This window comes from Uloborus diversus, chromosome 3, assembly GCF_026930045.1.
Source record: "Uloborus diversus isolate 005 chromosome 3, Udiv.v.3.1, whole genome shotgun sequence".
NCBI classification, from domain to species: Eukaryota; Metazoa; Arthropoda; class Arachnida; order Araneae; family Uloboridae; genus Uloborus; species Uloborus diversus.
Genome location: NC_072733.1, coordinates 212,726,568 through 212,739,592, shown reverse-complemented (window position 1 = coordinate 212,739,592; position 13,025 = coordinate 212,726,568). Strand labels below are relative to the sequence as shown.

The window sequence follows — 13,025 nt, the reverse complement described above, 5'->3', positions numbered from 1 at the left end:
CATTCTAATTATTTTATACTAATAAGTATAGCTAAAGATGTGATAACATTTTGAAAGTTCTTCCTTATATTATATATACATATATTTTTTTAATTAATTTTGCTCTCTGCGCTTTAGAAGTGTTAAAAGTTCATTTACTTTTAAAAGGTTATGAATATTTAGTTTGCCTTCTTTCGTGTCTGAAAATTAGAAAAGGATTATATACACGCTTGTGCAAATTAACGGACGAAAGATTAACGTTAACGAAACAAAACCCACCTACGCCGAACTATTGAGTCATATACACCAACATCACCATCATGCAAATCTTGCGTAAGCTCAAAACTAATCAACCAAATATGTATTTTAATATTTCTAACAACAAAAATTTTCGTCTTTGGCACTTGTTGCTAGCTTGCGGTAGCAATGACCTTTCCGATGAGGTGAAATTCAACCAGTTACATTTTTTTCTTAATAAAAAAAAATTCTGTATCCACACCTGAAGCGATCTCACATTGAATAATATAGTGTTTCTGTGAAGAGTAATCATGGACGATTGTTTTCTGAGTGCTAAATCCATGCTTAAAATTGCTCAAATGCAAGCACTTACGAATAGTACAATCGGTATAATAATAATGAGCTCTCACATAAAGAATCACTTTGCAACAGTGCATAATATCAACAAGAAGCTTTGTAGCAGAGCAGAATATCGACAACAGATTTATACAAGGTGTGTTCACAAAGTTTCAGTCACCCCGATTTTGAACTCCCAAAGAAAAGCTTATATTTATCCTTGAAATAATATCGGAGTGGTGAAAAAGAAATACATGGCAAAAAAACTTACAGAATTTTTTAATTTATATTTTTTAGGTATTTTAGCCGTATGTACCTAATTCTAGTACTTAGTTTTCTTTCTATATTTATAAATATTTTAACGAGTATCGACTTTAACTTTAAAAAAAAAAGGTAATTTTAATCTCAATCTCAAACCTCCAAAAGAAAGTCTTCTAAATTGTCAATTTTTAGTCGTTTATCTCCCTGCGTGCTGCATCTAAAGTAATATTTTCAATTTGAAATACACAATTAAAATGATTCAAGATACCAATTTCTTACTAAAAGCGCAATAGGATAAGATTCGTTTTCGTTTTACGTCTAATCACTAGCATTGATCTTTATTTACGCTATTGATCCTTCTAACAGCATGGTAGAGAAAAAAAAAAAAAAAAAGAGTCCGAGGCGAGCATCTATCTCGTATCGGATGATGATGAGAAAGAAGAGCGATCTGCGGAGGATATAGAGAAAGTACTCACCGGCAGAACTGATGCTGAGTGGTTTGCTCCTTGGAGTGAACACGAGTGGCGATGATCTGCCGGCTGGTCCTTATTTACCCAGCGGCTGAGGATGACCGTGAAAGTCTCGGTTCGACCCAATCCGGCCTTCCCTCCCTCTCTCTCTCTACCCGACTAGTTCCGTCTTCGTTATAAACGAGCTAATGTGCGCATCATATGACTTCCTTTTACACCAATTTGAAGTTATTTCCCCATTATTGGCAGTTTTAATGTGATTCAATAGTTAACTCTCTAAATATCACCAATGATAGTCGAATTTAAACCAAATTTAAAAAAAAAGATCGCTAAATTTGTCGCCAAGTTTACGAGAAAACTTGGCGACCAAAGCTTGGCGATATATTGCCAAGTGTTTGCATAAATTATAACATCACTTCAGTTTGCATTGAAATTAACATTGATTTTCCTCCAAAAAGGACCTTTGGCCAAATTTTGAGTCGAAATTTTTTCGCGAATACAATACTTCCTTTTTTTTTTATAAAAGGAAGTAAAAATGTTATAAACTTCTGTTTTTCGTGTTCATCTAGGACAAAGGTCCTCTTAACAGGTCGGTTATGGAATTATTTTAGTCTATATATATATTCACACAAACAGTCAAAATACAAATGAAAAAAGCAAATGAAAAAAGCGAGAACATCAAAATGGAAAATGAAAAAGGTGAACCCAGGACCAACACTTTATCAAGGGGGGGATTGGTCCTAAAGTTCACAAGGCCCTTTCTGTCTAGCAAGAGGGAAGGTCCCAATAGCTTGCTAACCTCCCCGAGAACCTTAGAAGAGAAAGGAATCAGAGAACATACCTTAAGATAAAAGAGCACACAAGAATATATATATATATATATATATATATATATAAATCAATATTTGTATATATAAGTCAAGTAAATAGTGATAATAAAACAAGTGCAGTGCAGTAAGTAATAAAACAAATTAATGTTAAAAACACAAAAAAGAAAGATGAATAAAATGGAAGAAGATTCATCAGCCGTGAAAGATTCATCCAATGGTCATAAACCAAAAAAATAAAGCTTCATAATTATTAAATTATTATTATTTTTTTTGTTTATAACCATTGGATGAACATTCCACTACTGCTGAATCTAGTTTTACTACTTTCTGTGTGTGTGTATATATATATATATTTATATATATAAAGGGAGAAGTAATGAGCATATTCATTTTTTCCCAATAAAGATTTTAGCACTATCTTCTTAACGTAACGCATAATAAACAAATCGAACATTGATTTCTTTCATCCTGTTATTTTTTTAACTGACGAAAAAACATAGGAGGTTCTCAAGTCGACCCTTATACATAATTTTTTTGTATGACCACGCATAATTTTTTACAGAATGGTGCGATTTTGATGTTTCTTTTTTTATTGGAAAGGTTATACCCCGAAGTTGGTTCCATATAAATTTGAAAAAAAAAAAAAAAATCCTGCCCTAAGGGTGGGAAAAAGGGGGTGATTTGCTGTTCACTTACAGATTTTTGATGCTGAGTTGGCTATTACAAAAAAAAAAAAAAACCCTGATGAATGAGCTTCTGACCTGTCTGTCTCTCGTGTATACTGCCGTGGGCAGGAAAACAGCAGTATCTGCAGAAATGAGTTTTGGAGACCTTTGATGAAATGTGTAGTGGGTGGAATACCAACAATAGGAAAATGTTGGAATTAGACGTTTTTTCAGCGGAAACCAAATAAGCAAGTTTTTACAACCAAACTAACGTACAATAGATGACAAAATGCAGAAAAATGAAAAAAATGCAGTTACTGCCCTTTACCTGCCCACGGCAGTGTAGACCTCTGAATCTCTGGCATTTCTCATTAGGAATAGTTTTTAGTGCCAGTCGTTCAAAATTTTTTATATTCAGAATTTGCATGAAAAATAGGGTGTGATTTAGTGATGGTGACATACTATTTTTGGAATACGTTTACACTAAAAAGGATGAAATAAAAAATTTTAAATAAAAAATAGAACCGACTTCAAAAACTGCTGCTGGAGTTTTGCTCTAAAAAGTAAAAATAATTTCATTCTTTGAACAGCATCTACACTACTTTTTGAACATAATTTTTGAAGTCGGAACCAAAACAGAAGATAAAATCAAGCTATAACATAATTCAACTACAAATGTATATTTTAATGGACCATGGTTCTTCAATAGAATTCGCAAAAAAACATTTTAACAACATATTTGCGTATCGATATAAATATGTCGTTCGAATTTTGAGTAGTTTTTGTGAAAAACGAAATGAAAGTGGTTACACATAATTTTCCCCATAATTTTTGCGCCAACTTCAAAAATTATGTTCAAAAAGAAGTATAGATGCTGTTCAAAGAACGAAATTGTTTTTACTTTTTAGAGCAATTTCCAGCTGCAGTTTTTGAAGTCGGTTCTATTTTTTATTTAAAATTTTTTCTTGCTTAATCAAAACCTTTGACAAATGAGCACTGACTACAATTTCATGTGAAATTCGAGCATAGTCCAAATTTTGACTCTTCCCATATCACCATATGTTGGTCGTACATGAAGGACAGCACAGTAATGAAATTATAGAAATTGAAAGTTCTTTATTTATAACTTTGTTAACCAGTAGGCTAAATATTACTTTATAGGTCATCACTCGTCAAGTGTTTTCAATTTTTTACTACTAATAGTCATATTAGCCGACACTTTTGTGCGCCTATTCCCATCAAAAACTCGCTTCTTTGAGAGATTTCTTTTGGTTACCCATTAAGAAGCTTTTCCAAAAAATGCTTTTCAAAACTGTTTTAATAAAAATTACCATTTTTATATCAGTAAACACGAAATGCAATGCGCTAATAGATGCTTTGAGTTTTGCTAATAAAAGTAAACAATCGATCGGATCTTTTGCCATTATAGTTTATAGTAAAATATAATGAATAGTTTAAAAAATATGATGGATAAGCTGAAGCATTGAAAAATCTTATATCTGCTGTTTGAACCATAAAAATAGCAGAATTAAGACGGAATGTCCCCTGGTTTTTGTTTTGATTTCACACTTCCGGTCCTACTTCCGGTTCCAAAAACAACTTTGGATCAATATTTAAATGTCTTTTTCTCCGATGATAGTTATGGTAGTAACAAAATTAAAAAAGTTTTAGAGAAAAAAATTCATTTTTTCTAAATCAGATGTTTAAAAAAAAGTTCGAAATTTTCGACGAAAATCGTTTTTTAAAGGTGGTGAGATACCTTAAATTCTCTTAACTTGACATGTTGATTACAATATTAGTTTAATTGTGTTAAATTTAACTAATTAGCTTTTTCTTTCACATACTAATATTTCACATACTATCTAGTTTCATTTATCGGGTTTGGAGATGCAGTTTTATTTTAAATTGTTTTCGTCGTAAACGCTCCTGAATCAATGAATAATGGGATTTACAGCACATAGCGGATTTTTAGGAGCGTGGGTGATGAAAACAAATTCTGCTTTGGTCGGAGTCACTGTTATTATGCTTAATCGTTGAAAACGTGTTGCGGAGGTTTTACTCAAAACAACTTATTAAAATTTTTCAATCAAATTATGTATCAGAATCTCGCTATAGATGAGAAAGTAAGGGGACTTGGTCTCTCAAGAGCGAAAAACTAAATGACATTTCAGAGAAATATGCTTACTTGTGGTATTAAAAAAAAAAACTAATAATAGTAATAATTTTGAAAACATAGTAACAATAGTTATAATTTTAAAAAGCTTTTACAAAATTATGGTAATAATAATCATAATAGTAAATACTGAAAATAGCAATTGTTATAATTTTATTAATTATTATATTATTAATAATAAATGCAATAATAGTAATAATGACAATAATAATAACAATTAATATTATATAACAGTTATAATTTTAAGATGTATTATTTTATTATTCATAATAGTAGTAATAATAATAATAATAATAATAGTTGTAATGTTAAGTATTATAATGTTATCAATCGTAGTAGTAATAACAAGAGCAATAATAGTTATAATGTTAAGAATTATAATGTATCATTCGTAATAATGATAAGAACAATAGTAGTTATAATTTTAAGACTCATAATGTTATTAATCTTAGTAGTAATGATAATAAAAAAAAGCAATGATAGTTATACTGTTAAGAATTATGATGTTATCAAACGTAATAATATTTATAATAATAACAATTTTAATACTAACAATATTAATATTTATTTTTATTGAAAACACGTTCTCGTACACCCGAGTTTTAACAAACGTCAATTCCTTCGAATAATTTTAGATGTTTCCTTAATTGAATCTCACTTTTTATGGCTCTCTGTGACATTAAATGAGAAACTTGTAACGGTTTTGTTTGATGGTGATATGTTTCGACGATTTTGATATTTGTTGATTTTTGTGAGATGGAAATTCTTTCCTTAGCCGTATTTGGTCGAAACTGGAATCAATTGAGGAAATGATAAGAAGAGACGAAGTGCAGACCTGTTTCTCGTTGATTTCCAACAAAAGGCGTACTTCTCCCCCCATCTTCTATTGGAAAGAATATCCCTTTGCTACTGCGAGGCAATTTGATAACCTTCAAAAGTTTCCTTTTTTTAAATCGCGACCTTGGTTAACAATAATAGGCGTTTAAATTTTTCTTCGCAATTCGTCATGATTTAATTTGTTGGACAAATAATGATAGCGAAGCGCAAAATCTAAACTGATTTGAACATCGTGCGCACAGTTGGCAAAAACTGGCTAGAGAGGTTTCATTGACTACTGCAAATGCACGAATAGGTTAAAACTATGGATTTTAAATTTGAAACATTTTCTTTATAGCATATTACAGCGATACGCTGCAGTTATGTACTAACATTTAATTACAGTTATCTTTCCCTTTTTTTCTGATAAATCTTTAATGTATGTATGAAAAATAAAATATGAAGCTTTGTTTAATTTTTGAATCTGCTCAGAGAAGCATGTTTGTGAGGATCTAAAACTAAATTTTGAAGCTCTTATAACAATTCCGTGATAATTTAAAGTGCATTTAATCACGGTTTTAGTTGTTCCATATGAACACGAAAGCAGATAATGTGGTAGTAAAACTAGAGGTGCCCTCTGAAGTCATGAAAATTTAATTTTCTCTTTTAAATGTCATAAAAATGTTTTCAATTTCCTCAATATGAGTCAAATCAAAATCCGAAGGAAAATATAAAAATTATTTTCCTATTTCAAGTTTAATTTTATGATTTGTGAAATTAATACAATTGGGAGAAAATTTGCAAACATGGCAATAAAAGTACTGATTAATAAATAAATTTTACTGATGCTCATAAGTATTTATTGTAGGTTATAAATTTTATGATTCTTGCAGATTATCATGTCGTTTTCCTCATAGAAACACTTAATTTCTATCATATCAAAAAAATTTCGGGTATAAATTTTCGATTTTCATTGAAATTTTTTGCCTGATAATGTAAATGTCTTTGAAAATGTGTAGAGTAGGTGAAAAGGTTGCATTATGCATTTCATTACACTATTATTTACTCACAACGGAATGAAATTATACTTGAGACACGTGCGATTTTGCATAGTTTGTGCTTTTATTCCACTAAGATTCTTGAAATTCCGTGATTTTTCTAATCATATCCATTGCGATGCTATAAACAGAGTGACGACTAAAACAAGTTCTGATCCTATTTAAAGCTTCAATTCGAGCACGAATAGTTAAAGATGTAAAAATATAACACCTCGCCTTTTGTTAGTAAAATTTATTTTGTGTGTTTTAAATTAAGCAAAGAGGTACGCATATGAATTCCAATTTATGTATTTCAAAATGATGTAACTCACATTAAATATTCGCTCATTGGTTATCATTTTAATACTAAGTTAAAAAGAAAGAGATGTGTATATTAGCTCGAAGATTTACTAGTTTCATATACAAACGTTTATTAATTAGCTTCTATTTTTTCACCTGAAATAAATCAAGGAATACTAAGAGTGCAAGGAATGTGTTGTGCTCTAAATTCTGCTTATAATATGAATCAATTTCGCGAATGGTGGCATTTTCAATCGCCATATTTTTTATTTTGATAATTTCAATATGTTGGCTGATTATTAGTTTATAATTTAGTGCTTGCAACTAATTGCCTATAAAAGTTGTCACAAAATTTTGAAATCCACCTGATGCTGAAAGCTAACTATTTTATTATTTAAATTCTTGTACTGTATTTATTGGGGAAATCACCGAATGAGGGAAGGTAATTAAGTGTCTCTAAGAGGCCTCTTTAAAATCGTACATGAAGAGCACAGAAGGCGAAATGTCATTTGAGAATCGCATTTGAAACTTCAAAACCTCAGCCTTTCTTTATTGCACGATAAACATTTGGGTGAATTTCCCCCAAGATTCCTCTCCTTTCTGTTTATATAGAATAACAAATTATACACTTAAAACGCCACATTGAACTCACTTTTCTCCCGTGCACTGTTCATAAAATATTTCTCAAGCTTATGTTTTGGTTTGTTCGCTATAATTGTCTCAATACTTAATCAAAGTATATGCGTAAGGCATCATTTTAAAGATATTTTATATCCGCTATCAACGAAAAACAAAGAAACAACTCACATTTTGGCTTATTTTCGAAAAATTGACCCTTAAGTCACACCGGATTTTTGATGAATTCGTTCGGTTAAGTTGCTAATTTTCGCTTGCATTGTTAAAGGCAGTGCTGGAGATAACGTGGTCGATAGAGGGTTAGGCTTTCAACCGAACGGTCCAGTGCTCGAGTACTTGCTTGGGTGACTTTTTCTCACAACTTCAACTAAACAACAGTGAGGAAAAAGATACACTGTATTATATTATCCCTTGGAAATAAAAATGATAAATGCCCATTTGAAGATTTTTCCATCAGTTGTATTATTTTTCCTCATTATTGCAAAATGGTTTTTGTTTGTTTTCCGAAGTAATATACCATATGAAAGACGAAAAAAAAAATCGAAGAATTTACAAATAAAATTGGCAGTAACTGAAGTGTCTCCTAAATATTCTGTTAAAATTGTAATGCAATAAATTATCACGCTACATCATCGCTGATTAACACTGATGGAAAATAAAAAGCGTAAAAAGTAATACTTAATAAAAATAATAATGAAATATTTTCAAACATTTCAATGAATTAGATATCTTGAAACTGGGTTCAAATTTTTTAACGTAAAAGACTTTATTTTCCGTTCGATAAAAAACAGTAAGCAAAATATACCTTCAATGTCTCCTATTAATCTTTTTTATTATTATTTCCTCATTCTCCTCTAAGGCGCTTATTTGAAGCATTTACTTGTCATTTAACTTTTACCAAATTGCGAGCATTTTTAGTTTTTTTAATTTTCGTTCCTTTTATTCTTAGTAAAATTGCATCTTTGCATCCGAAATTGTTTCGTTTCTATTCTTTTAGAAAGAGTCTGTGCTTTAAATTTTGACGAACTTAATAATAAATACGAAATAAATGAACTGTCGATCATAGTAAACAATTCTTTTTGTAAAATTCTATACAGTCAAAAAACGGCGCTACTGATAGATCAATCAGCTAGACACCTGAACCGGTATTTTCAAATTTTCCTCAATCCACTATAATTAGAGCATGCCATGCCAAGTGTAAATAAGTTCCAGTGCCTTTGAGACTGTGATGAATTAAGAGTAATAAAAATGTAATAGTAGCAAAAATAATTTTTGTCTCTTAATATTAAAAACGCAATCAATCCGTAAAGAACATTTAAAATTTTCACAAACTGGTGATGCCCACCGAGGGAAATTTCAAACGCGAAATACGATACGTTTAGAGAAAAAATTTAGAAAATTATAAATGAGATCATCACTAAGGAGTCTATTTCGAAAAAAATATATTGAGCCGAGCTGAAGAGAAATTCACAAGTTTTCCTTGTTTGAATTACAAGCAATGATTTACAACCAACTTCTAATTTCTCATAACATTTGTAAGGCTTCTTTCAGACTGACACAAATAATCATTTCTATAAACTTGTCTCTTGAGAACCTCTAATCGTTCTCCTTTCTTCCTTCCAGGGTCTTTTTTTCTTCATCACTATTATAAATTGGCCCATCTCTGTAAACGTTGCAGTGTCGGATACCAATGATAATACTTTTAATTTTTAAAATCTTATGAATTCAAAGTAATAGGAGAATATTTATCATTAAATCCCAATAAATGCAAAGTACCACTTTTCCACGCTTTATCACAGTAACCCCTCGTTATATCGCGCTTTTCGGGGGACAAAGAAAAAGAGCGATGTATCCGAAAGCGCGATATAACGGAGGTCATTAAAAATAGTTATATGTCCAATACACAAGTAAATTAGCATTCGTTCTTTTTGACGTGATTTTCTAATGGTTTCGATATAGTTCACGAATGTACTATCACACCTATTGAAATTTAAACAAGATTGAAATTTAAGTAAATTTTCACCGTCAGAAAGTTGAAAACATCAAATGGAGAATAAAGACGATCTTTCTGAGCTACCTCGAGTCAAGAGTGAGCATTCCAATACCCTTTTATTCAAAATAGACATTCTAATCCGTTTGACTTGCTGTAGAAAGGATGTGAAAAGTAAAAGTAACCACATTGTTTACAGAAAACTCTTTTGCCCGTCTAGATCGTTCTTCCTTTCTTAATGTTTCTTAATGCTTTAATGTTTCGGGAGACAGAAGAAAAGAGCGATATATCCGAATGAGCGATATAACGAGGCGCGATATAACGAGGGGTTACTGTACCTACATTACATTTTTCAGATTCAACCAATCTTGATGAGAAAAAACTATGTTTTCCATACTTTTTTAAGAAAATAATTAATCATCTTCATTATATATTGTATTGCATATTGCCATCTAGAAATTAAAACATTTCTCCCTCTCCCTCCGACTCTCTTACTTTCTGAACACATGTTTCGTAGCGAGGGAGGGAAGTTTATGTTTTTTTTTTTATGAAGTTCGCGCATAGTTAAAGAATGCCGAAAAGGTTTACTTCAAGGAAAGATTCAATAATGAGCAAATATTCTATTTTTTTGCAATAAATGGTTTAACTGCGAGTGTTTTTATTTACTTTGTTATGGGCGTCATCTTTTTTTTCAGGGAAAGAAATTCAATTAATTATTGTATTTAAATGCTTGTCATTGACGTAATGAAGTAACATAAAACTGATTTCCTCATCGCAAGCAAATAATGCAAATTTGTCATTCCTTCAAAAGATTATTACGTGGTTGTAGATATTTTTGAGAAAATGCTCATCATCTACCCTAATAATATAAAACTGAAGAGTTTTTGTTTGAACATGCTAATCTCAGGAACTACTGGTTCGAATTGAAAAATTATTTTTTTCTATACTAATGATATAAAGCTGAAGAGCTTGTTTGTTTGAACCCGCTAATCTCAGGAACTTCTGATTCGAATTGAAAAATCCTTTTTGTGTTGAATAGTCCATTTATTGAGGAAGTCTATAGGCTATTTATTTTTTAAATCAGATTAACCGAAATATTTGTAATAGCAAATTAAATGTTTAATTAATTGTTTGGTTCTATGAATTCCTAATAGACGGCGAGGTAAGTTACCTCACCGAGGAAGCGATGGACGGCAGTGTCGATAGCTGCGAGGACATATGCCGCGCTGCTCAGACGCGTGGTCCGCTACGTGATTGTGGGACTGTTGTGGTCAGCGGACTGATTTTTAAAAGCGTTTTTTTTTTCGATATTCATTAATATAATTTGATTTTGTAAGATTTTTCTATTGGGTTTTGTTATCCTTATTTCCCCACCATTTGTTTTTGTTCTTATAGTTGAGGATAGTTATTTATCTAAGTAAATCATTTGATTTGTCGTATTATTCAATTGTGATTGTTCTTTATAACGTTTTTATTATAGTATTGTTTTTTTTTTTTTTGGTAAAACATTTTAAATTGCAGAAAAAAGCGTTTCACTTGCTAAAGGGCAGATTTACGGTAACATGGTTGTTTGGCGCGTTAAGCGATGAACTATTAATAATTTTACTTTTCTCGAATTCTTGAAGTATAGTACCTAACGGCGTGACTGTAAAAATAGGATGTGACGTCCCTAATCACTTACTTAGCATTTATATCGTTAAGTAGTGCAGTGCGCAGGACAAAAAACAAGCGAATTAAGCTTTTAAGCTTTTTAGAACACACAAGTCTAATTGTCCTTATAATTTTGTCCATAATTCAAACTTCATTCTATGAAAACGAAATTCCTTTGTATTTCCAATAAAAGTAATGCAAGAAGTTTCTTTTACCATTCGTTTCCAGTCATAAAATTTGCATAACTTTAGAACCAACTGCAGCCAAGATTTGTAGAAGTTTCTCTAGTTCATATAGTTTTAGCCACCACTGTAGTTTCACCGCCAGACAACTTTGAAGTACGTTTAATTGTAAGTAGGGTCGTTAACGTCTTATGCTCGTTAGTGCGCGTTCTTCAGAAATGGTGCTGTCATCTTGTTCGTATGACGTTAAGAAGTCCTGTGACGTTGATAGCTCTGCTCATTAGCATTTTTGTCACTGGGAAAAATGTAGATCTTCTAGTCTATTTTAAATGCGTTACAAAGTAGGTAACGAATAATGCTTTTGCTTGCCAGTGTAATTAGCGCGGTGTTTTCTTTACGTTGACGATATTAAAGGCGTAATGTTTTCAAATTCGGACCTGAAGTCGAACTCTGTTGTGCATTTACACCTTATTTTTTGGATTTCTGGCTGTACTCCCCCTCTCAAATTTTTATAAAGTTATTATATTGTACATTTTTGTGTATTTGAGCCTTTCAAAAATGCTCTGATTCACTCAGATCGTTGAACTAAGTCTCACAGATAGGATGTAGTCTTTGGACAGATGTCGAATCAGGAATGTCAAAAGTCATGGTTGCGCTGTGCGCGTGAGTTTTTTCGCAAAGTCCGTTTGTCACGAAAGCTGGCACGGTGTTAACAAATAATAACCCTTCTTCCTTGAAACAGGACAGTTTTCGTTCAGCTATTTCTATTTACCACTGAAGTACATAAGAGCCAGTTTTTATAAGAGTCAGGCAGGTCAGATGCATGCCATTTTTGATTTCGCTAAAAATTTTACAGTGGTTTCTTCGAATAATTTTAGAAGACACATATGTTTTCTTTTCTTCCAAAAAACATTTTTGTGACCCACAAAAATTCCGAAAGTGTTTACCAACTTAGGGTTTTTCTCAAATCGAGATTCTTTAATATTCAAGTATCTCTGTGCATTGAGCATCAGCCAAAGTAATTTTTGTGATTACAACATGATATTTAGTGCCTCTAATGAAATATATCGTAAATTTTATGGCTGACCTTCAGTGGACCCTGGCAGGGGTGGCTAAACTGTGCCGAAGAAAGTGAAAATGTGACATGTTTGAGGCCTCCTGGTTCCATGCACTGAGGCTCCACCATGTTTTTTTACATAGTTTGTGTAATAATATATATAAATTATTCAATATCCTCATTAGTTGCGTGGCTCACCCTCTGCGCTGCCAAAAATGGCGATTTTTGTATCGAAAAATGCTAAAAAGGGCAATTTTCATAGAACTTTATCTCAGTGCACTGAGGGTCAGTGTAGAACTGGATACCTGCATTGCAAATTAGAGTATGTATTTTCACAAACAAGTGACAGAACTATGGGCAATGGTTCTGCATGCTCATAAAATGCACTTCAAGATGAGGAAATTGC

At 31.7% G+C, this 13,025-nt stretch overlaps 2 protein-coding genes across 4 annotated transcripts in view; one reads left to right on the top strand and one right to left on the bottom strand.

Moving 5' to 3' along the window:
* Nucleotides 1-1,415, bottom strand: part of LOC129219418 (SEC14-like protein 2) — a 60,432-nt gene extending 59,017 nt beyond the window's left edge. For 2 of the 3 annotated variants that reach the window (XM_054853813.1, XM_054853814.1), the window contains exon 1: nt 1,290-1,415. The gene's annotated coding sequence lies outside the window, so the exon portion shown is untranslated. The remainder of the gene's footprint in view (nt 1-1,289) is intronic. The other variant, XM_054853815.1, reaches the window with a different exon arrangement.
* Nucleotides 1-13,025, top strand: part of LOC129219420 (SEC14-like protein 2) — a 218,835-nt gene that overhangs the window by 66,438 nt on the left and 139,372 nt on the right. The gene's annotated exons all lie outside the window — the stretch shown is intronic.